Genomic DNA, 24,709 nt, shown 5'->3' with positions numbered 1-24,709 from the left:
TTCTAAAAAAAAAATCAATTTTTTTTACATTCTACAGTAAAAGCTGATATGACTGATGTTGCTTTTCCGTTGCAAAACAAACATAACGAAAGATTGCACCACCTGAATGCCGACAATGAATGATCTTGTGAAACCGGGATGACTTGTCTGTTATTGTCTCAGTCGATTTGCTCACTTAAAATTGCACCAAATTGACAGTTTATTGAGATAATGCGCGTATAATTTGGTAGGTTTGCAACATTCATAATCATAATTACGTTGAAATATACAGGGGTATCAAGCGTGAATTTCTCAAAGTGCATTATGACTTAAAGTAATATGGGTGTTTCTTTTGAAAGATCTATGCAAAAAATTTCAAATAATTTAGAGGCTAATTGTCAATGCTTCACTCGATTTATATAAAAATAAAGAATTAAAAGCATCCGTATCTTTTTGCACTTGTTCTGAATCTTGAAAAGTTATATGAGAATGATAGACTTTAACTACCTGGGGTATCAGGCCTCAAAGCACTTCAATAATATGAAATCTACATTAACCCTATCAAAGGCTTGACAGAAGTCCAAATATATTAAATCGACTTAAAAGCCTAAGTTAATAAAAAGTTTTAATACGAAACTACGTTTGCGATAGTTGACTTTTCCCTCATGAAATTATGCTTTTCAGTATTCTAAATGAGGTTTTTATGATAAAATAATCCTGTAATTAAGGATCTTGAATATAAAAACTTCTTATATGAATTATGTCTGAGATATCGTATTATTAGAACCAACTGAACAACTGATCAAATATCCGTCAGCGATTAAAGTAGATTACATGGTAATGACTTGCCTCTTAGTGGCTTTTAGAATCGGTAGATAAATATAGAGCACAAAAACATCAATGGCGAAGTCCATTATTTAAAATTAGGTGTTCCATTATGTCCAGTAAAATTTCAATAATCAAGGAATTATTCGCCAATTCTTTCCAATACTTGCCCATTTTTCTTCTGTACTCGTTCGATGAAGCTTCAGTATTTCTATAGATTTTTCAAGAATAGTGCTTAGCCTTAAAGCCATACTCTATAATTATAACTTTTACTAAAAGCTACTATTTACTTTCATTTAATTTTTCTAAAGACCTATACAACATGACTAAATCACCAAGGTGAAGTACTAAAAACAATCAGTAAGATACATACATGCATCTAATTGTGATCTTTAAAAACCCATATCAATCGACTTTACAATTTTTCGTATCAACATTTAGAAGCTTATACTGGTCTATAAAAAGGTTTTCTCAAGGCACACATATGCTTGAAGTGGTTATTCTCTAGTTCCATTGATATTCCATATAAACAGTATCTCTCAGTTCAGCAGAACACACTAAACCTCCTATTGGACACAAATAAATCCCCCTGAATACTTAGAAAGAAGAGTTTTCTGAGTGAGTATATTTGATATTTCCTGTCGCATTGTTTGTAGCCTCTTGCAACTAGTCGAGCTTTCTTTAACCTTTGTCCATCGAAATCCATCTTGAAAATTCACCAGAAATCAATGATAATTTTATTGGTTAGATATGGCACAATTTTCAAGTGTTATTCTTCACCAAGGCATCCACTTTGTATTGCTTCTTTTCATCTATGGCTAACTACAGCTTCTTCATAGATTCCTCGTACTTTATCTGCAATGTATAATAGTCTTTAAGTTTCTTTGGAAAACACTGTTTCTTGAACTTTTCTCCTATATTCAGGAGTGGGATTAACATGTAACTCCTTTTCATGATAATTTTTATCTTGGTTAGTTACATTGGAATCTTCATGACTATGTTCACCATTCAACTTTTAATGATTATCATCTTCCTCTTCTTGATTATACTTCAAATTCTGATTTGTCAAATTATCTTTCATATCCTTCTTATTCATAGGGTTCCATTTAGCCAAATACTCTTTATCTGAATTTATCAAGTGCTTCACTTTCAAAGATTGATTATATTGATTATTGGGAGCGATAGTGATAACTCAAACCAATATGAAATCTAATAATAACTTTGAAATTTGTCAAAGGAATTGTCAGAGCAACAATTATAGGCACCATGCCTCCTTGGTAAAAGCTTCACATAATCTATGATAACTAATTAAGTTTTTCATATTAGAAAACGTTTGATAGCTTGAATCGTTCCTTAGGAAACCGCCTAATAATAACTCTGAGCCCAGGTAAAATGTGATAATTAATTTAAAAGGTATCAGAGAAATTGTCGGAGTAACTCACTTAAAGGCACTACAACTCTCTGGTGAAAGCTCCACATATTCTCTGATAATTAATTAAGTTCTTCATATCAGAAAATGTTTGATACCTTGATTCGTTCATTGAAGAACCCTCTAGCGATAACTATAAACGGATGTGAAATCTGATAATTATTTTGGAAGTTATTAGAGAAATTATCAGAGCAATACAATTGACGGCACCATGCCTCTTTGGTCAAAGCTCCACATAATCAACGATAACTAACCAAGTTTTTTATATTAGAAAACGTCTGATATCTTGATTCATTCCTTGAAAAATCCTCTAGCGAGAATTACAAACTCATATAAAATTTGATAATTATTTTGGAACTTATAGGAAGGCACCATGTCTCCATGAAAAAAGCTCTACATAATCTCTGATAATTAATAAAATTATTCATATTAGAAAACGTTTGATATCTTAATTTGTTCCTTGAAAAACCTTCTAGCGACAACTACAAACCGATGTAAAATCTGATGACTATTTTGGAAGCTATTAGAGGAATTATCAGAGCAAATCAATCGAAGGCACCATGTCTCTTTGGTGAAAGCCCCATATAATCTATGATAACTAATTGAGTTCTTAGTATTAAAAAACGTTTGATACCTTGGTTCGTTCCTTGAAGAACCCTCTAGCGATAACTGCAAACTGATGTGAAATCTGATAATTATTTTGGAAGTTATCAGAGGAATTGTTGACGCTCTTCACTTAAAGGCACTACGCCTCTTTGGTGAAAGCTCCACATAATCTATGCTAACTAATTAAGTTCTGCAGATGAAAAAACGTTTGATAGCTTTAATCATTTCTTAAGAAACCTTCTAGCGACAGCTTTAAACCGATATAATATCTGATAATTATTTTGGAATTTATTAAATAAATTGTCAGAGCAACTCAATTGAAGGAACCAGGCCTCCATGGTGAAAGCTCCACATAATCTCTGATAATTAATTATGTTTTTCATATCAGAAAACGTTTGATATCTTGATTTGTTCCTTAAAAAACCCTCTAGAGATAACTGTAAGCCGATGTAAAATCTGATGACTATTTTGGAAGTTATTAGAGGAATTATCAGAGCAAATCAATGGAAGGCACCATGTCTCTTTGGTGAAAGCCCCATATAATCTATGAGTTGAGTTCTTTGTATTAAAAAACGTTTGATACCTTAATTCGTTCCCTAAAAAACCCTTTAGCGATAATTGCAAACCGATGTGAAATCTGATCATTATTTTGGAAGTTATCAGAGGAATTGTTGACGCTATTCACTTAAAGGCACTACCCCTCTTTGGTAAAAGCTCCACATAATCTGGGCTAACTTATTAAGTTTTGCAGATTAAAAAACGTTTGTATAGCTTGAATCATTTTTTAAGAAATCCCCTAGCGACAGCTTTAAACCGATATGAAATCTGATAATTATTTCGGAAGTTATTAGAGAAATTATCAGAGTAATACAATTGAAGGCACCATGCCTCCATGGTGAAAGCTCCACATAATCTCTGATATTTAATTAAGTTCTTCATATCAGAAAACGTTTGATATGTTGATTTGTTCCTTGAAAAACCCTCTAGAGATAACTGTAAGCCGATGTAAAATCTGATGACTATTTTTGAAGTTATTAGAGGAATTATCAGAGCAAATCAATTGAAGGCACCATGCCTCTTTGGTGAAAGCCCCATATAATCTATGATAACTAATTGAGTTCTTCGTATTAAAAACGCTTGATATTTTGATTGGTTTCTTTAAAAACCTTCTAGGGACAACTGCAAACCGATGTGACATCTGATAATTATTTTGGAAGTTATCCGATGATTTTGTTGACACTATTCAGACGCCTCTTACATAATCTATAACTCGTTAAACTCTTCAGGTCAAAAAACGTTTTATACCTTGAATCGTTCATTAGAAAATAACCCTCTAGCTATAAATGCAAACCGATATAAAATCTGATAATTATTTTTGAACTTATCACATAAATTGTCAGAGCAATTCTTTTTTACTTTGGTAGTTCTACTTTGGTAGTAGTGCTTTGGAAAGCCGTCTAGACTGTTTACCTTTTAGACAAATTTCACACACTTTAGACTCCATTCTTTTATGTAGTACTCTTGTGACATTGGCCTATGTTTAACTATTAATTGAATCGTTACGACTCCTGCTATTTTCTATATCCGAATTGGTTTTAAAACACCCTATATAACATCAAACCGGGCATTTTTGCAATAGCAATTAAAAAATCTAGATCAAAATGTTACGTTTACAATCGACAAAAATCGACAGGCCATGTAATTGTAATATCAATAAACGAACAATTTAGATCGGACATACCAGCGCGTGTTTCAAATATGGTAATATTAGGCAGTTAGATTAAGTGGTGCTTACGTAAGTCGTCCTCCGATATTAGTACTCGTATTGACCTGAAAAAATTTTAGATGAAGAAAAGGTGTTAAATAAGAGACAATTTTGCAATTTTTCTTCTATACAGGACGCTTTAGTTGAACTTCTATAAGCATGGAGGAAAAGCTTACAGATTCAAACGCCTTGGGCAAGCCGTAAGTGAACCGCTTTTATTAGCGAAATTACGTTACAACTGGTTCCGGTAATCCGAAGGGGGATTGGTTCTTATGCAATGTATGCTCGTTTTAACCAAAATATTCTAACGAATTCATTATTATTTCGTGTAATGTGTCTTACAAGCAATTATTGAATTCGGTTTTAAAAGTGCGTAAATAGGTGTGTTCAGGCTTTGAATTGACTAACCTAGATTAAGAAAAATTAATGATTTAGTTGAACATGGGCATATGAAAAATAATTTATGTTTCCAACAGGTTTATAGGGTGGCCTAGAATAGATGTGAGCAATCACCCCAGATTTACATAAGTTTATAAGCTATTATAGCATTAACCAAATCCTGGTAAAAGCTTATTTTTTTCTTTGGTACTGAAATTGCTACCAAATCTAATTTTTTCATTCAACAGTTGTATTGAGAAGTCAATAGTCGTAACTTTGACCCAACTAAAAGAGTCCTTGAATTTCACGGTTGGGTTTACGGTCTGTTAACATTTACCACGAATTATTTTCAGATTTTAGATCCAATGTCCGTACTTTATAATTCCTATACACGTGCCATTATAGATAATAGATAATGGACAGTACTGATAGTAAGGTCCTAAAGAAATAGGTTAAATATAATAAGTTGCCATGATGAGTGCGGAATTCAATGGCAGAATGTTAAATTTATGTATATTTTGTAATTCTTGTACACGTGCCATTAATTTCGTTGCAGTATCACTGGAAAAAAATGTTCAGAAGATCATTGGAAAGTACTGATAGTAAGATGATTACTATCAGTACTTTTATAATTACCACAGTATGATCAAGTTTTATATGACGTAGATATGTCAAGTTGCCATGATGAGTGGCGAATTCAATGGCAGAATGCTTAAATTTATATTTTGAAGCAAATACAATTTCAGTGGAAATATTCTCAGAACAGATGTAATAGATAATCAATTCTTACAAGGAAGCAGGAAAAGGCAACAAGGGAGTCACAAGAGGACCAGGAGTCACAACTTCTTGTAATGTAGATTCGGTATCTAAAGATTCATCAGATTTCTGGTTCTCTCTATTTGCAGATGATATCACAGTGTTATCACATAAATTCTGTGTCTAAAAAGAAGATTGGTTGAGTTAGTCTCCTATTCCTTGATAATTGAGATTTTGCTAAGGAAAAATAAAAGGTCTACTTAACTTAGTTTCTGGAATAGCGATTTTATTATCAATGTTAAGCAGTCCAATATTTTATACCCTGAGGTAAAGGAGGAAAATGGAAAAGATATTTTGTTTTCGAAGTATTTAGATGTTTATAATAATTGTCAATAATAAATCTACCAAAAACCATTTAATTTATTTCGATCAAATGAATAGTAAATGAGAAACATACATCCAAAGTTTGCTACACACCACCAAGAATTTCAAGCGTCGACCTGACAGACTTTCATCAATAACTTTTGAAATACTTTAGATAAGAACATAAAATAAAAGTCATTTCATTGATAACAGTCTGTTTTACAATAGTGATTCTTATATTTATAATTATAGGATCAATATGAACGGAGATATCCAGCCTAATAGGGCTAGGACTCCTTTGTTGCCAAACCTAACATGAAAATTGCTGCTATCTCAGTGGTTAATTGTTTTATGGTGATCATTAATAAAATCAAAGTTGAAGCCCAAATCAATATCTACCAACAACTTTCAATAACATTGGTCGAATCAGCAATTATTGAGATCCGTGGATCCAAAGTTTGCTATACACTACTAAGAGCTCAGAGCGTTAATCTGAGAGATTTTCGTTGATAAATCTTGATCCACTATAGAAAGCAACATAAATGAAACCTCATTTTATTGATAACAGTCTGTTCTAGAATAATGGTTTTTATATCTATGACTGTAGAATCAATATTAACGGCGATATCCAGCCTTATAAGTACAGGAGTACTTTATGGCCAAAGCCAACATGAAAATTACGCTATCTCTTTTTATAGTGGTTTCGTTCAAGACCAAGTCAATGTCTACCAAAAACCTTTTTGATGAAATGAATAGTTAATGAGAAACATAGATCCAAAATTCTAAACGTCGACTTGACAAGCTTTCGTTGATAACTCTTGATTTACTATAGCTACTAACATAAATTTAAGCATTATTTGGTTGATTATAGCCTGTTTTGCAATAATGATTGTTATATCTATGATGATAGCCTGTTAGGCTGGGTTCATGACATGTTCAAGTAAGTAATTGAATTGATTAAATTGATCAAATGAATAGTGTATCAGAAATATGGATCTGAAGATTGCTACACACCACCAAGAGCTAACTTTCATTGATAGCTCTTGATTAACTGTAGATAGTAATGTAAATCAAGTTTTATTTAATTGATACCAGTCTTTCCTACAATCAATTACAAGAGATAGTTTATTTCTCTGAAACTACTATGTTACCTATGCTCAAAGTCCCTTGGAGTGGCTCTAAAACTGTTTCCTGGGGAACCCAAAAGTAATAATTGAAAACGAACTCTGAGCATTTTTAATTTGAAATGTTTCTTATTATTTAGGTAATTAATTTATGAACAGGTTATAGGTATGGCGTAATTTTTTTCAGTAAGATAACAGTATCAAATGTCTTTGAGAGATCAGCAAAGATAAAAAGTGAATACATCACGCATCTTTAATGTATACTGCATATTCCTTTACTAATGTGAAGAAATGTGTTCTCACTTTCTTTACAATTATTCTTGAATCCAAGATGATCTTCCAAGATTTCTGAGACTTTGAAGGATAATAATACAGGGTTATTCAAAAGTAAGCGGCATCCTTTCAGGGGCGTAATCCTTGTATGAAAATAAGGCAAAAAGTTTATATTAATATGGGTCCGAAATTGCTTTTTAAGGGAGCTACGCCCCTTTGAATAGGACCCCTTGAAGACAATTTTTTCTCTATAGCTTTAAAAACCTTTAGAATTAAATTTTGAAAATTGGTGTACTGCATAAACATTTCGTTGTGAATAAGATTCTAAATTCAAATTTTTTAAATTTTATTCAGGTGCGTCACATGCGGGGGTTGGTAAGGGTAAAAACATCCCTTTTTCTTTTACTCTTTAGGTTATTGTGATTTTGTTTGAAAATTATTAAATTTTAGAGCGTACCATTTACAAGAAAAGCGACTTTGAAAATGTTCTGATTGCGTATGTTTATTGATGAAAATTAATTCGCATTACGATCGACAAAAAAGACACTTTTTACTCACATTTTATTTAACAATTTATAGAAAGTGTTCAAAATTATTACCATTCGCGTCACGGCAAGCTCTTAATCTTTTTATTAGATTATGGTGCACACGTGGTAGAATTCTTGGATTGTTTTTAATTGTCTGAAATCCTTCCTCTATTCTTTGCCTGAGAACATCAATATTGGGTATAGGGCGGGAATAAACTAGTTGTTTTAGGTGTCCCCATAATTAAAAATCAAGGGGGTTTAGGTCAGGAGACCGTGGTGGCCATGGCACTGGACCCCCACGACCTATCCAGCGGTTTGATAGGCATTATTTAAATGTTCTCTAGCGAGAATGCTAAAATGTGGGGGAGCACCATCGTGCATAAACCACATTTGTGCTCGTAATTGAAGTGGTAGATTTTCTAATATTTGTGATAATTCATTCTGTAAAAAAATTGTGTAAATTTGTCCATTAAGTCGTTGCGGCATAAATACAGGTCCTTTTAAATGCCCATCGATTATTCCCACCCACACATTTAAACTAAACTGCTGCTGATGTGCCTTCTGTACCATAGCATGGGGATTCTCATCCATCCATAGGTGGTTGTTGTGGAAATTGAAAATTCCGTTTCTTGTGAAGCCGGCCTCGTCAGTAAATAAAATTTTCTTCTCAAAATTTTCAAAAGCAACGCGGTTTTCTTCTAGCCAATTACAGAAGTGTACACGAGGAAGGAAATCTCGCTCTTCCAAAGCCTGAACCCGTTGAATATGATAAGGGTAGAGTAACATATCGTGCAAAATTCTCCATACGGTTGACTGAGAGGACCCTTCTTGATTTGCGATGATGCGAGTGCTCAAACATGGATCTTCTTTAATACGATCTAGCACGCGATCTTCTAATGCTAGGGTTCTGGCATTTCTTGGTCGCCCAACAACTTCCTGTCTTTGAAATGTTCCTTAAGCAAAATTTAAGTAGATATTATACGATATTACTCACATTTTTGAATTTACCTGTTTCCCTTAAATTACGATCTCCTCTTGCGAAAACCGTACGGTGTGGCACTCGTCGATTAGGAAATGCCTCATGATACAATCGTCTTGCTTCAACACAATTACCAAATGCTCTTCCAAACATAATGTGAATATCAGCTTGTTCTTGATACGTAAAATCCATGTTTGCTTTTTAAACTTAGAAACACAAAGTACCAAACTCAACAAAGGCAATGCCCTTCTTATTAATAATAAATAGTAATTTGAAACTAATTTCACTTTGACAAAGTAAATTGTATTTTACAATGACATTTATCAGTCATTTAAATGCCAAAAACCAAAAAACAACCGCCAACTTCGTTTTAAATGCGTATCCAGTAATTTTATTATGTATTAAACATACGCAATCAGAAAATTTTCAAAGTCGATTTTCTCGTAAATGGTACGCTCTATCGAATTGAACTAAGAGTACCTTTTTTACGTATAAGACTCGTATAAGTATAGAATTTTATAATTTTCAAACAAAATCACAATAACCTAAAGAGTAAAAGAAAAAGGGATGTTTTACCCTTACCAACCCCCGCATGTGACGCACCTGAATAAAATTTAAAAAATTTGAATTTAGAATCTTACTCACAACAAAATGTTTATGCAGTACACCAATTTTGAAAATTTCATTCTAAAGGGTTTTAAAGTCATAGAGAAAAATCGTCTTCAAGAGGTTCTATTTAAAGGGGCGTAGCTCCCTTAGGAAGCAGTTTCGAACCCATATTAATATGAACTTTTTGCCTTATTTTCATACCCCTGAAAAGATTCCGCTTACTTTTGAATCACCCTGTATATTGAAAAATTGCACTCACTTATCTTATAATTTGGGTTCATACTCACTCACTTGTATCACAAAAGCCACCCTTAGTCTTGCTCCGTCTTGCTTGGCTTTTTCAGACTTACAAAAGCCACCATAAGTGTTTGTAGACGCTGTAATTGAACTCTTAAGCAAGAAGAAATTAAAACTTAAAACCTAATTGCTCAAATTGAAATATAGTTCTACCGCAATGAAAAACCAGTAAAAATAAATACGTGAAGTGGATCGATTAACCCAGAATCGACTGAGGATTGAATTATCAAGATATGATGTGCCAACTTTGCTGCCCAACTTGATGTTAAATTTAATAATTAATTTCAAGAACTTTCCAAATCTCTAACTCAAAAATTGATCACTTAAGTAGTTCAATGCAAGTTTCTAATGAACTGGCTTTAAACCAGGTTGACTTCTCAAGCCCAAAAGTCATAATTGCTGCACCAGATTTGGAAAAGGAGAACTTACAGTATTATAGTTATTCTTGATTTATATAGCAGATTTTCAGTTTCCATTTACGCTAACGACTCTTCCATAAATATAAAGAAACTATTAAATTAATTGTAATTTTTATAGATATGATTTTTGCTTGGCACTTGGTCAATTGTCGAGACTAATTCTTAATTAAACTTCGCAACTGCATTCCGCCATTTCTCTGCTACGCAATCTTGGAACCTTGAAAACTAACTGCTTTGATCAAAATCATGTAATCGGCCAGTTTTTTTTTTATCTCCTTTACAAAACACCGATTTTCTTGTAAACTTGTGCTTCATGACTCAGTGGTTTCCCATAGATAAAGTAATGGCGCGTTATTTATTAAAGAAAATACTTTTTTTGAGAGTGATTTGATCCCGTTGCATGCTTTAAATAATTCATTCCGAACTGTATTTAATACCATTTTATCATTATCTATGTACAATAATTCTTTTAAGTTATTATATGCATGCATAACATTATTAAAGTCTATATATAGCGTCCAATTAAATTCCATAATTAATGTATGTGCACCTAATATTTAGGGGGGTTGGGCACATAACGAATTTCATTGAGCTTGACAATAATTGGTTTTACTATGTATACATGTTTGCTTTAATTACCAGATATATAATTAAAGTATTCTGGGAGATGGAAGAAGTTGGAATTATAATTGTAGGCATATTTCTTATATATTGTAAAAATTAATAGAAATTCAATCAATATTCACATATTAAAACACCAAAATTTGACGCTATATCCTTAACGCATTTTTTTTAGAAAAATAAAACCACGTTGGGCGCCAAAACTTTTTCATTTATGCTTATTTGAATCTGTTTCAAATTATCCAGGATATCGAGCACATGATTTTGGGAAGATCAATTTTTTAATTTCTTCTTAGATTTTTAATTCAAACTTGTTATTAGAATTTTTAAAGATTTTCAAATATTTCAGTCAGTTTTCCTTAAAATTAAACATTTCTTCGTTATTAGTTTTTGGAAAAATTGATAAAAAAATCAAACACTTTTCCTAGACATACTCTCTTACACCCAATCAACAAATTTAAAAATTTATTTTTCTCACAACTTCCCATGCTAGCCTGATATAATCAACAATAAAATTATACTTAAAAAACCGATTTTTAAAAACATTCTCACTCCATAAAGCACTTTCAAGTTAATTAATATAAACAATTCCGCATTAAGATCAATATACGGTGAAAGTAACTAAAATTGGTCTACCCTTGGCTGGCTATCGGTGCTAATTTTCGGCAGTAATACGTCAGTCACGGATTTCCTATATGATTAATGTAACAGCATTTGTCTTAAAAGGAATAAAAAAAAATAACTGCAATACACTGATATTAATCAGTGTTAAGTGAAGGTCCTTACAAACGTTACTGATCGATTATAAAAAGAACCATTATCGATAGTAAGGTTTTTTGCCAAAGAGGGCTCGTGATGTAATTAATTGTTTTTTTTTTAATATAACTGGTTCATAAGGTGACTCTGACTAGCAAGAAATAATTGTCAAGGTCTCCGCTGTGAAATAATAAAATCATTTGAAATTATATGTAGACAGACAGGAAAAACTGAATCACTTGTCCATGCAGTGGTAAAGCAATCCACAGTTAAGCTGAGCAATACCTGAAGAATAGCTAGATATGACAATGATTGACTCAATCAAAAGCTTTGGATAAGTCACAGAATGCTGCTGCAGCCCACTTCTCTAAGAACTTAAAGATGGTATCTTGAGAACCTTTAGATCACTGAATATTAATTCGTCGGATTTCTAGACATGATAATCCATAAGAAACGAGGAAGTTATTAGCATAATCATCATAAGACAATGAGAAATATTAGTAGATTAATTGAAAACTATGTTACATTCTTCTGTAAAAATTGAAAAAAGATGTAGCAAATTTCTTGACCACCTTTAATTTTTATAAAAAATTGATTTTAGAGGAATTAAAAAAAATTACTTTAATTCTCTGGAAGAAAAACTAGTGCCTGAAAAAAAATACATAATTCCTAATAGCCTGGAAATAAAACTTCTGGACTATCTGGTTCGAAATTTCCAAATTTGTCGCTTTACGAGCTTTAATATTGAGTTTTTTTTAATGTGTGTTAGGTTTCTCAGTTTTTTTATTTAATTTTCTTAATATCTTTGTACTTTTTTTCCTTTTTTTAGTTATTATTACTAAATGGTAAGAAAAATATTCAGAAGAAAAAGAGTCGTAAAAATAGTAAAATTGAAAAAATAAAAACTCATTATTAAATTTCTCATTATTTTAGATTTGAACCTTTGAAAATATACAACTATGCCATTAAGTGACTTATGTTTCTTTTCAGTGACCTCAATTTATTTTAAAAAATTAAGGATTTTTCCAAAATGTGTTTGATATATTAAACTTTATACCAAATAGTTTCAAGTGCCTGGAGGAATTTAATAAATACTTTTACTATATGAAAGAAATATCACTAGTACTGCCTGGAAGAAATACACAATTCTCCAATAGACTGGAAATAAAACTTCTGAATTACCTGATCCAAAATGTCAAGTTTGTCGCTTTACGAGCTTATTTATCGAGTTCTGTTACAATTTTTTCAAATGTGTGTTTGTTTTCTCAGTTTTCTTAATTAATTTTCTTAATTTCTCTGCACTGTATTTTTTTCTTTTTCCTATTATTAAATGGTAAGAATACTTTTCAAAGTAAGTGTGAAAAATAGTTGTGGAAACTGCAAAATTGAAAAAATACAAACAAGTGCTTGGAATAATTTAAAAATACTTCAACTACCTAGAAAAAAATTACATAGTTCCTCAATAACCTGGAAATAAAACTTTTAAATTATCTGGTCCGACATTTCTCAATTTGTCGCTTTACGAGCTTCATTGTGGTGTTTTCTTAAGGTTTTTTCAAATTTCTGCAAGCGTTCTCAGTTTCCTTATTTAATTTTCTTAGTATCTTTGAACTTTATTATTTTCTTTTTTTTTAAATATGATTATTTAATAGTAACCAACTTTTCAAAGGGAAAAGAGTTGTGGAAAGAGCAAAATTGAAAAAATAAAAACTCAAAAATTTCTCATTATCTTTGAAAATATACAATTATATAAATGTACAATTCATTGAGTGACTTAAGATATATTTGTTTTCAGTGACCCTAATTCATTTAAAAAAATAACTGATTTTTCCAAGATTAGCAAGTGCCTGGAAGGATTAAAAAAATATTTGAACTACCTGGAAGAAATGCATAATTCTCCAATCGTCTGGAATTAAAACTTCTGGATTACCTGGTCCGAAATGGCCAAATTTGTCACTTTACGAGCTTTATTATGGAGTTTCGTTAGGGTTTTTTCAAATGTGTGTTAGTTTTCCCAGTTTTCTTGTTTAACTTTCTTAATATCCTTTAACTTTTTTTTCTTTTTTTTTAATTATGATTATAAAACGTTTGTTGCAAATCAAAATCATTGGCATCAAGAGCTTCTAAAACATGGTCTAAAGAAGGCATAATATGATTTTCTTTGATTTTATTTAATTGAATAGTAATAACTATTATTGATAATTAATTTTATTACATATATGAATGATGTAATTATTGATAAGATAATGATAAAATATAAATGATGAAAGAAATGAAAAAAAAATAATTTGTCAAATTTAGTTTTAATTCTATTTAATTTTTATTCTTTCCAAGTGCTTGTTTAGTTAATTGTAGGCACAACTTTTTGTTGCTTTTAGGCAGTTCAAGTCATTTTGTATTAATTTCATTAACAGTTAAACATCTTTTTTGAATGCCTTCAACTTCCTGGAAATTATAAAAAATTTCTAAAAGCAATTATTTTTCCATTTTCTTGAAAACTTCCAATTAATTATTTTGGTCCAGGTGAACTGGAAATTGTTAGAAATGGAAAATGCCTTTACCTTTCCGGAATATATAGTAAATGTCCAAAAGAAATCTATTTGCCTTTATTTCTACGTTACAATTTAAGTCAAATTAGGTTATTCCAGAAATCATTTTGTTCTTCGTCCAGGAACTTTAATTCGTCTCATATTTCCCTAAAATCTATTTTTTAATTTTTCCGTGAAATTGAGAGTTGGAATTTTCAGCCACAACTTTAGAAAGAACAATTATAAACCTAATTATTTTTGGTCCAGGGAAACTAGAAACTGATTAGTTTTTTTCCAGAAATAACTCCTAAAATGGCAAAGGAATAATTAATTTTACATTACGTCATGCTATATAAATGCAAAAAAATCAAATTTACCTCCGGATATCTCCGAAACTATGAAACTTTATAAAATATACATGTACATGCAATATACCTACCCAGCTTCATTTGACACAACACCTACGAAGCACTATATATACATATATAAAACGCGTGTTTATTATTGATTATCTCCTTCAAAAGAAATTCCATATTACGTAAAATATTTCCCCACTAAATCCGTCATTAAGCTTCATAATTAATAATTAGTCAAATATAAATCTGGTTTACAGAGAATTATGACGAAATGACACGCCCGTTCTTGAATCAACATCGGATAAATGGAAGAAAGGGATCGCAAGAGAATTATGTAAATTGTTAATTAAAATTTTTCGGGTGGTTAATTAAAATGAAAAATGATAGGAAGTTATGTGTTTAAGTGGTTGATTTTTTATGTTATCATTGCGAAGTAAATTTAGGTGATTTTTTGATGTTTTTAACAAAAATTAAGAAGTGCTACCAAGTACTAATAAAAAAAAATTCAATTTTTGACTTTAAGGATGAATATCTCCCTAAAAACAAAAACGATCCTGGATTTTTATCTTTTGGTCAAAAAGGCATTTTATCAAATTTTAAAGAACATACAAAGAATTTCCAAAAAGTGAGTTTTTCTGTTTTTAAAAAATTAAAAAGTAGACCGAGTTCCAAGATGAGATTTTCGTATAAAAAGACCTTGAATTTTTATTTTTTTAGTCAAAAAGGCATTTTATAGCATTTTGATGAATATACAGAAAAGTTCCAAAAAGTGAATTTTGCTATTTTTAAAAAGTTAAAAACGAACGTTAAAAGTGGACCGAGTCCTAATAAAAAAATTACAATTTTTGACTTTGTGGTTGAATATCTCCTTAAAAACAGAAACGACCCTGGATTTTTATTATTTTGGTCAAGAGGGTATTTAAGTGATATTTTCTATTTTTAAAAAATTTAAAAGTAGACACAGTCCTAATTAAAAAAATTACAATTTGTGTACTAAAATACTTTTTTTTACATAAAATATCCGAGACTGTATACTGTAGTTTTCTATAGAAAATGAAGAAAAAAAATTAGGTATTCCTAATGTCATAAGAAAATCTGTAATAGAAATTCTAAAAAGAAATTTTGTCTAAATAAGTTTAAATTTTCACTAAAAGCTAAGAAAAAAAGGTTATTGGCTGAAAATTAAAAGGCCTTTAAACATTGCAATAAAAAAAATTGTCAAAAGTTCCAATTTTTTTTTTAATGTTTATAATACTCTTAAAAGCGTGTGTTTATTTGCCATAGAAAAGCAAGAAGAAACTTTTTTTGTTGAAAAATTGGAAGATAAATAAAATCTCTAAAATAGATCATTTTTGTCTATACCATGCAATATAAATTAAAATAATTTAATCAAGTCATCATATTTTGTCTAGGAACTTAAGTCACAGGATATTCTTACTTTTTATTAAAAATGACTTTTCTTTAAATTTTATGTTTTACTTCTTTATCACACATTATTATTCCCCCGGTATACTACGATGAATTTTTGATACAATTTTAATTCTGATGTAATTAATTTCAATATTTTTCAAATAAATTTTCAACTATCCATTTAACTGGATGTCTGCATTTTTCTGTTATCCACGAAAAGGAAAAGTTCATCAAGCAGTTGTTGTTGCAGTCTTTTTTTTGGTTGCTTTTAAAGACATTTTCTGGCCTAAGAGTAGCAAATTGGAAAATTCACTTTATTACATATACCGCGTGACAATTTGAACAGCAGTTAATATTTCCTCTACCAATTGGAGAGTGGTTGGATAATCATGACCCAGAGCAGTGAATACTGGTAGGAGATCCGTAGAATGGCCACCTAGGTCACCAGATCTAACACCGCTGGCTTTTTTCTTATTTGAGTATGGAACTACTTCACCTGAAACTCTTCCAAACGTCGGAGAACACTTTTGACTGTACTTAGAGAAGAAGGGAACCCATTTTGAACAATTAATTTCATTATTATTATTATTATTTTTCAAGGAGTTACGTTATTTAAATGTACATAAAATACATTTCACTCATTTATGAGTTTAAGTCACGATTTAAATTAAAATGCAGTTTATGTAGAATTTTATAAAAAACACAAAAATGTTAAGAGAAATAGGAGTTACTGATTGAAATTTTAGGGGTTAGGGAGTTGAAAGTAACACGACAACAAATGCCTTAGAAATTGCCCCTTTGATATGTAAATTGACGTGTTTCTCCTAAGATTAAATGCTGTTCATTTTCAAATTGTCACCCTGTATATATTCTAACCTCTGTCTATTCTCTCTTAAATGATATAGAACTATTCGGCGCTCCTTCTTATGTATAATAAACCATTTTTTAAAATATCACCAACCCATACACGTTAAACGAACGTCAATATAAACATGACTCGAACATGTTATGCAAGACATGACCTAAACTAATTGGTGATAAACGATATTCCTTCTATAAAATCCGCATAAGTGCGTTCGTTGACTCACATATCTTAAATAATATGCCTTGCGTATACGCCCACAAGGATCAAATAGGTGACAAATCAAGGTAATTTGTTGAACTTAAAATCTGTGGGACAGGATTATTTCCTTAGTTGCATGTAAATGCAGTATCATTCTAATTAAATAGTGTCATTTGTAATTATTATTAGCGTATTGGTTGTGTGTTGATGATAATACACAATTGTATGAAAAGGCCTTCAAGATTTCAAAATGCAGGGTCGTTTTTGTTTTTAAAGAGTAATTCATCCTCAAAGTCAAAAGTTGTAATTTTTTTATTAGGACTCGGTCCACTTTTTAACTTTTTAAAAATAGCAAAATTCACTTTTTGCCAAAATAAAATTTTGATAAAATGCCTTTTTGACTAAAAAAATAAACATTCAAGGTCTTTTTATACGAAAATCTCATCTTGGAACTCTTGTCTACTTTTTAGTTTTTTAAAAACAGAAAAACTCACTTTTTGGAAATTCTTTGTATGTTCTTTAAAATCTGATAAAATGCCTTTTTGACCAAAAGATAAAAATCCAGGATCGTTTTTGTTTTTAGGGAGATATTCAACCTTAAAGTCAAAAATTTAAACTTACTTAACCAAAATTTCTTTTTAGAATTTCTATTACAGATTTTCTTATGACATTAGGAATACCTAATTTTTCTTGTACAGTATACAGTCTCGGATATTTTATGTAAAAAAAAAATAGCTCTCTTTTAAAATTCTCCAATAATTTTCTATGGCAAAAAAAATTGGTACATTTATTAAGCTTTTCCATCATACATTTTCCTATAGTAATTATAATTTTTTTCCCGACGTTTCTGTGGAAAATCGGAAAATTTTAATAGAAATTTTTTTATAATAAGTCCCATTTTTTTGCTTGGTATCTTATAGGAACTATACACTTTTATGATTTTAATTGTATTATTTATTTTGAGTTAGCCCAATAAAGAATTGCGTTACTTAGGTTGTATAAATCATTTAAAAAAATTCAGAAATTTACTAAAAAAATAGGTACTTTTACATTAGGTAAGAAAGTATAGTAGAGGTTAGCATATATTATGCAAAAAGGTTAAATTTAACAATTTGGTACCAAGAAAATTGCTTTAAATTTCTATAAAAACAACACAAAAAGATCTGGAAGTAAAAAAGTGCGCAACTGTTTGAAATAATTAAAAAGTAACTTTACATTTCTTGAAAGATAAACAAGGAGAAATAAAAAAATAAGATCAACGAGATAAAAATTCTTTTTAATTACCTGGGGGAAAAATACGAAACGACTTAAATTTCTGGAATAATACTTTGACTCATATTGTAACATAAAAAAGAGACTCCTTTTAGATTGCGCATTTTTCATTTCTACCAAAGCAAGTAAAATATAAGAAGGAATGTTAATTGTTATAAATTAATGACATGACTTTGCCAAGACGTTTGACCAAATCCATCTAAAAAAAATATGACATAAAGTTGAATATTCTTGAGTTTTGTCTCCCTTAAGTGGTCCTTACCTCCATTAAATCTGACTAGATCAAAACAATACGAATTTCATTTAATTAAGCAACTTTTCGAAAAAAAATTGATCATTGCTATTACATCCTTTGTATGTGAATACAATGAAAATTAGATTTCGGTATGTAAATGTAATTATTGTTTAACTCGCTCGGGAAATACGCGCTAAAATTTCATTTTAAACGTGATTTATTAGTTTTTGGCACGACGTGAGAGTAACCAATTGCATGCTGATTAAACAGTTTCGCATTTGTGAGAAAAATCTTACTATAAAAAAAATAGGACGCAACAGTATCTCACACCTCAATTTTTTTTGGGGTCAACCTGATTCAGTACGTCACTGTTCAATTTTTTATTATATCATATCGAGACATACACTATACATTACGATCGATACGGCTAATTTAATTTATACCTACAGTATTATTTTTATATAACTCTTTAATCATTTTTACCTATGTAGAAGAATCCAGGAAGTGAACATATCGTGATTTTTTCCGCGTTACGAATGTGAAATACTTACGCAAAAATGTCAGAAAATTATTGTACAAGAATTCCTTATTATTAACAAACCCTTTAATAATCAACTAAATACCAATATTTTTTAGTTTTACTTTTAAGAAGTGTTTTAAGTAATTTTTTGGAAAATGTTCCATTGCATGATTTTCGTACTAGCCCTGCCTCACTATGGAGACAGTGTAACAAAAGTCCTGTCTGGTTTAGGCGTATGGGACCAAGGGATTGGCCGGCGAGATCGCCAGATCTGACACCCTTGATTTTTATTTGTGGGGTAATATAAAGGAACGGGTGTATGCAATACTAGTAAACCGTATAGAAGACATATATCAGTGAGTTATTACCTGTTTTGAAGAGTTAGTTGAAAGCAAAATTAGAAGAGCGACGATTATATCGTTTAGAGAATAATGATCAGTGTTTTTTTGTTATTTTTATATACTGGGTGGTGCGTCGCCAAGAGGAACATAGGAAAACCCATGTAAATTTTAAGGGGGTCAATTATTGGCTTCCCTGTACATTTTATAGAAAAAATGTAAGATAACTTTTTGAAGAGACGAATCTGGCAAACCCTTGTGCAAAGTTTAAAAAAATTTTAATAAGCGAATCTTGAATTATTCAATTAAATGTAATTGCAAAATTAGCAAATTTTCGGTTAAGGTAAAATAAAACGGGCACCAGTAAAATGAATATTGTCACTGACATGACGTGAGGAAAAGTGTCAATAAATCAGTGACAGTCGATATTTGAAAACAAGTATGAATTATTCAATCGACGAAAAAATAGCCATAATTAAGTGGCATTATGCGGGAAATAGTTTTAGAGCAGTATCTGAAATGTTTTCAGTTTATTTCCCCACCAAGCCCATTTCAACTATTAAACGTATTGTCAATAAGTTCAAGTCCAAAGGTACCGTAATAAATAATTGTTAATGATCAACTCAGGATATCGAAAATAGTGCCGAAGAAAGAGAGAAGAGAGATCTTGATACTCTACTGAGTGTGGAGGAAAACAAGATGGTTAGTACGAGGGTTCTTGGGCAAGAGGTAAATAAACATCATACAACGGTATTGCGCACTTTAAGAAAACACAAATATTATTCGTATAAATTCGAAAAACATCAAGAGCTGCAGGAGGGACATGAAGAGCGAAGAATGGCATTTTGTTTTGAAATGATGGAAAGCAAATAATGATAGGAATTTTTGAAGAAATATTTATTTTACCGATGAATGTACATTTACCCTCAACAATGAACCAAATGTTCAGAATTGCCGGTATTGGAGCCAAGAAAATGAACATCGCTTTGTTTTCTTGAATAATTCAAGATTCGCTTATTAAAATTTTCTGAAATTTTGCACGAGGTTTGCCAGATTGGTCTCTTCAAAAAGTTATCTTACATTTTTTCTGTAAAATGTACAGGGAAGCCAATAATTGACCCTATGTTCCGCTCGGCGACGCACCACCCGGTATAAGTTCATATAATAATATAAAAATAAATAAACTTGGATGCACGCCATGAAGCGAAACGATGCAACGTTGCCGCATCTCACACTCTTTTAATATAAAATTATTAAAAACACACTGGTAATACCATAAATAATCGGATTACTGATGAATGCGGTTCTATTGGCAACGTTGCCGACAGATTTAGGTTTAGAGTAAAATAAGTCTCGGCGATTCCTTAAACAGGGGTCCGAGCCAATTTGAAATATTTGAAATATCTGAAATATGACCGGCGCTTTCGCCAATTATTAAGAATTATTTCAAATCGCACCGAGGTGCGGATTTGTTGTGTTGAAATATGCGCCTTCACCAATTTATAAGTATTATTATTTCAAATTGTCCCAGACATAGGTTTTAAGGTTTCTTAGATTCACTCGCGTGGAATGTATATTACGCGATGTGATTTTATTAAATTTTGGTAGATAGGAACTTTGTGTTGTTTCAGTGTCGAATGCATATTTGGAAAGCGGTTTTGTTTTGTTTTATTTGGGTGGCATTTAGTGTTGTAGTAAGATGAATATGATGTTGATGTCTTTGTGTCTTTCATGTATTGCTGTAGGTAAATTATGTTTAATTACATTTTGTTTTTTAGTCTAGGGGCTATACCGGGTGGTGCGTCGCCGAGCGGAACATAGGGTCAATTATTGGCTTCCCTGTACATTTTACAGAAAAAATGTAAGATAACTTAATATTTTAGATTAATATTTTACTAAGAATCGCTTATTAAAATTTTTTGAAACTTTGCACAAGGGTTTGCCAGATTGGTCTCCTCAAAACGTAATCTTACATTTGTTCTATAAAATGTACAGGGAAGCCAATAATTAAAAGCCCCTTAAAATTTACATAGGTTTTCCTATGTTCCGCTCGGCGACGCCACCACCCGGTATAACGAACGAAGTATTTTGTATTATAAATAAGTTTTTTTTATTCATTAGCTAAAAATCTAGATAGAATGTGTTAAATTTTCTACATTGTAACATTTTCATAGGTAAGTAATTTACAAATTAAAGGTATTTTATCTGTCTATTAGAATAAAAAATAAAATATAGGAGGTTCCATTTAATAACATTGACTTTTCGCCATTTTAGTAAATAAAGAATTTTAATTTAATTTTCGACGACCCTGTATAAGGCTGATTAAATTGAGCTATGGGAAGTTGATCATTATTTTCTGTTAAAGTGATCTTTAAAATTTGAGCTTTTTAGGAACTTAAATACCTGAGAAATGAACAGTTAGTTATCCCATGGTTTTTAACAAAAAACACGCAAAATAAGCCGCTAGAGACAGGTATAGAGAAGTAGGATTAAGAAAGACTCAACATAAAGCAGAAAATCAAAATATCTAAAAATATATCGCGTGTTTTATTTAAAAAAATCAAAGGTGTTGCCATTTTTCTATATAAACGGCAACGCTGTAAAATTGATTCTTTGAAGTAGTTTTTATTTCACTTACATATGATATAACTTTAATACGTTATATATGTTAGTTTTAGGCTTTTAGAGATTTTCCATATTTCTTCCAATGAGTTATCAAACTCAAAACTTTCATTAGAAATCGTCCAGTTTTTCTCTTTTCTGCCGTTTTATAAGCTGAGAACATTACTCCGGCTTAACCCTTTCAGTCAAAATTTGATATTTTAAAAATGTTATTATGCTTAGCAGAAAGGCATTTTATCTTAAAAAATTGTTTTTTTTTGTTTTTGGTATAATTTTTGAATGTTCTCATTTGACGACATTGTGACCAAAGGGTTGCTTCACGATGAAATAAAAGTATGTATAAAATTACATATAAAATCAAACTTTATTTTATTATTGCTTATGAAAAGCTACAAAACAGTTTTTATTTTGTTGTCAAGCATAAATGCACAGAAGTACCTTTACAGCCCGGAAGTTTGCATCTTGAAGCTGATTGTTTATCCTCGTGAAGAGGAAAATGTCCTGTATTGTCGAAGCGCACATTATCTATGGGTCTAGTTTTTTGGAAGTGGACTTAAAAGTGATTCATTTGAAGGTCTTCCTCTTTTTTTTGATACGGCATTACACGCGATCAAAGCTTCTGCGACGTGGCTCCTGAAATGTATCAAATCCAAGATTTCTTTCGATGGAATGCCTATTTCTTGTGCATTTTGTCTATACTCAAACCATGCGTTAGTACAAGCCATGTCGATGGCATGTGTAAACATTCTCAAAGTCCACTTTCGTGATCTAATGAATGTTCTGTAAATCGAAATTATGCAATCTAACTTATCAACGTCGCCCATCTAACGGTTATAAGTTTTTACTACTTCTGGTCTCGGCACCATGACGTACCCTTTACTGACTTTATTCCAGCGACGGCAGTTATCTATTTTGCCAGAACCCATAAAATCTGAGGCCATAAACAGAGGCTTGTTGTCATACCATTTAGTCATAATAACCTCACCATCTTCACTAATAATTTCTTCCATAGATCCGCGTTGCATTTCCTTGTCTGAGGTGAATGGTGGCTTATTGAATCTATCTTTTCTAGCTGTGCATGTGGCATATATATTTTTGTGCCTAAGAAATTGCAATAAATTATAATTGGAGAAATAATTGTCAAAATACAACTGAATATTTTGTATGTCTATTCTTGTTGATAATTTTGCTACAACAGCACCTGAAGGCCGAAAACTTTTTTTTCTATGTCTTCTAATTTGGTTGTTGATCCTTCATATATAATAAAATCGTACAGTGTCCCACTTTTTCCACACAGAGCGAAAATTTTCATACCCCATGGTGACGGTTTATTTTTCACATACTGCTTTATGTTCAAGGAGCCCTTGAAGGGGACCATTTGTTCATCAATGAACAAATAGCTCACTTTCTAAAGGTAGAGATATACATCTTTGTCATATTGCATCGAAAACAGGCCTTACTTTCCAGAAACGATCATTGTTTTGTGGATCCTTTTCCTCGACATTTACAAAATGAACATGCATTCGAATTTTAAAAAATCTGTTGAGACCATACAATCTACTATACGAGGTATTCTTAAGTTTGAATCCCAATAGAAATGAACCCGGGGATAGTGCAAATTTCCCATAATTATGTGAATTCCCACAAAATGTTTAAGCTCTTCTTGTGTGGTATTTTTAAATTTGCTATGTTGTTAAATAGCATAAAGATTGGTGTATTTAGTCACGTCCTCAAATAATTCATCAGTGAAATATTTTTTTAAAAAATATAAAGGACTTTCCAAGGTAACATGTTGTTCAACATTTTTTTTATACCACGGTATTGGGGGAGTAAGATAGATGACATTTCTTCTCCAACGTATGTTTTTTTTCATCGTAAGATCATTTTCGAGAAAAAACTCTGTCACGCTAGTAGTAGATTCTTTGTTCTGGATATTTATTACGTCACGTACAGAAGATTCGCCGACTATTACCTGCTCACTTACGTCCTCTGTATTTTCTTGATGCTCTTCCAAACCATCAACAATTTCATCTTCTTGTCTATCAAGCATCTCGTTCATATCATTATTGTCCAGAATTTCTAGAAAAACATTTATTTTTCTTAACATCTCCTCTGCTAGAGCGACCAATTCCTCATAAGATAACGGTTTATTTTTGCTCATTATGACTGATTTCTTACAACCTTTTTTTTCCAAATTCTGAAAAATTTGATAGCGGTTAGTCACACTGCCGCCAAATGACGACGCATAATTTTAAAAAAATACCCTCACTCCATTATAAACATTTACTTACTAATACTTACCGCTAAGCAAACAAACAACCCTTGAAAACAGAAACGTATGTAAATCAAACTTCAACTCGATTTGGTATTTGAATAATCGTCAATGTTATGACGGCCCGGCGTGCAAACATTCAAAACAACTAATAAGCCAAGCGCGATCAAAATTCGGAGGAAATAACACAGATGGCATTGAGTGTTTAAATGCGTTAAATACCTTGTTGCCAATTGCTTACATCGTGACTAAACGGCAAAAATCGCATACTTTCTGAATAAACGTAATTAGATTTATATGTCGTCAAATGACAACGCAGTGACTGAAAGGGTTAAGCTCTTTTTAAGAACTAATAATTGAAAAGGAAACGAATGGTTTTTCATAATA

General features: G+C 31.2%; 1 protein-coding gene across 14 annotated transcripts in view; it reads left to right on the top strand.

The window, feature by feature from the left end:
- The window catches only part of LOC126740724 (coiled-coil domain-containing protein AGAP005037), a 196,606-nt gene that overhangs the window by 105,743 nt on the left and 66,154 nt on the right, over positions 1-24,709 (top strand). The gene's annotated exons all lie outside the window — the stretch shown is intronic.

This window comes from Anthonomus grandis, chromosome 9 (assembly GCF_022605725.1).
Source record: "Anthonomus grandis grandis chromosome 9, icAntGran1.3, whole genome shotgun sequence".
Classification (NCBI taxonomy): Eukaryota; Metazoa; Arthropoda; class Insecta; order Coleoptera; family Curculionidae; genus Anthonomus; species Anthonomus grandis.
Note: the sequence above shows the minus strand (reverse complement) of the source record. Positions and strands in the feature narration are given on the sequence as shown.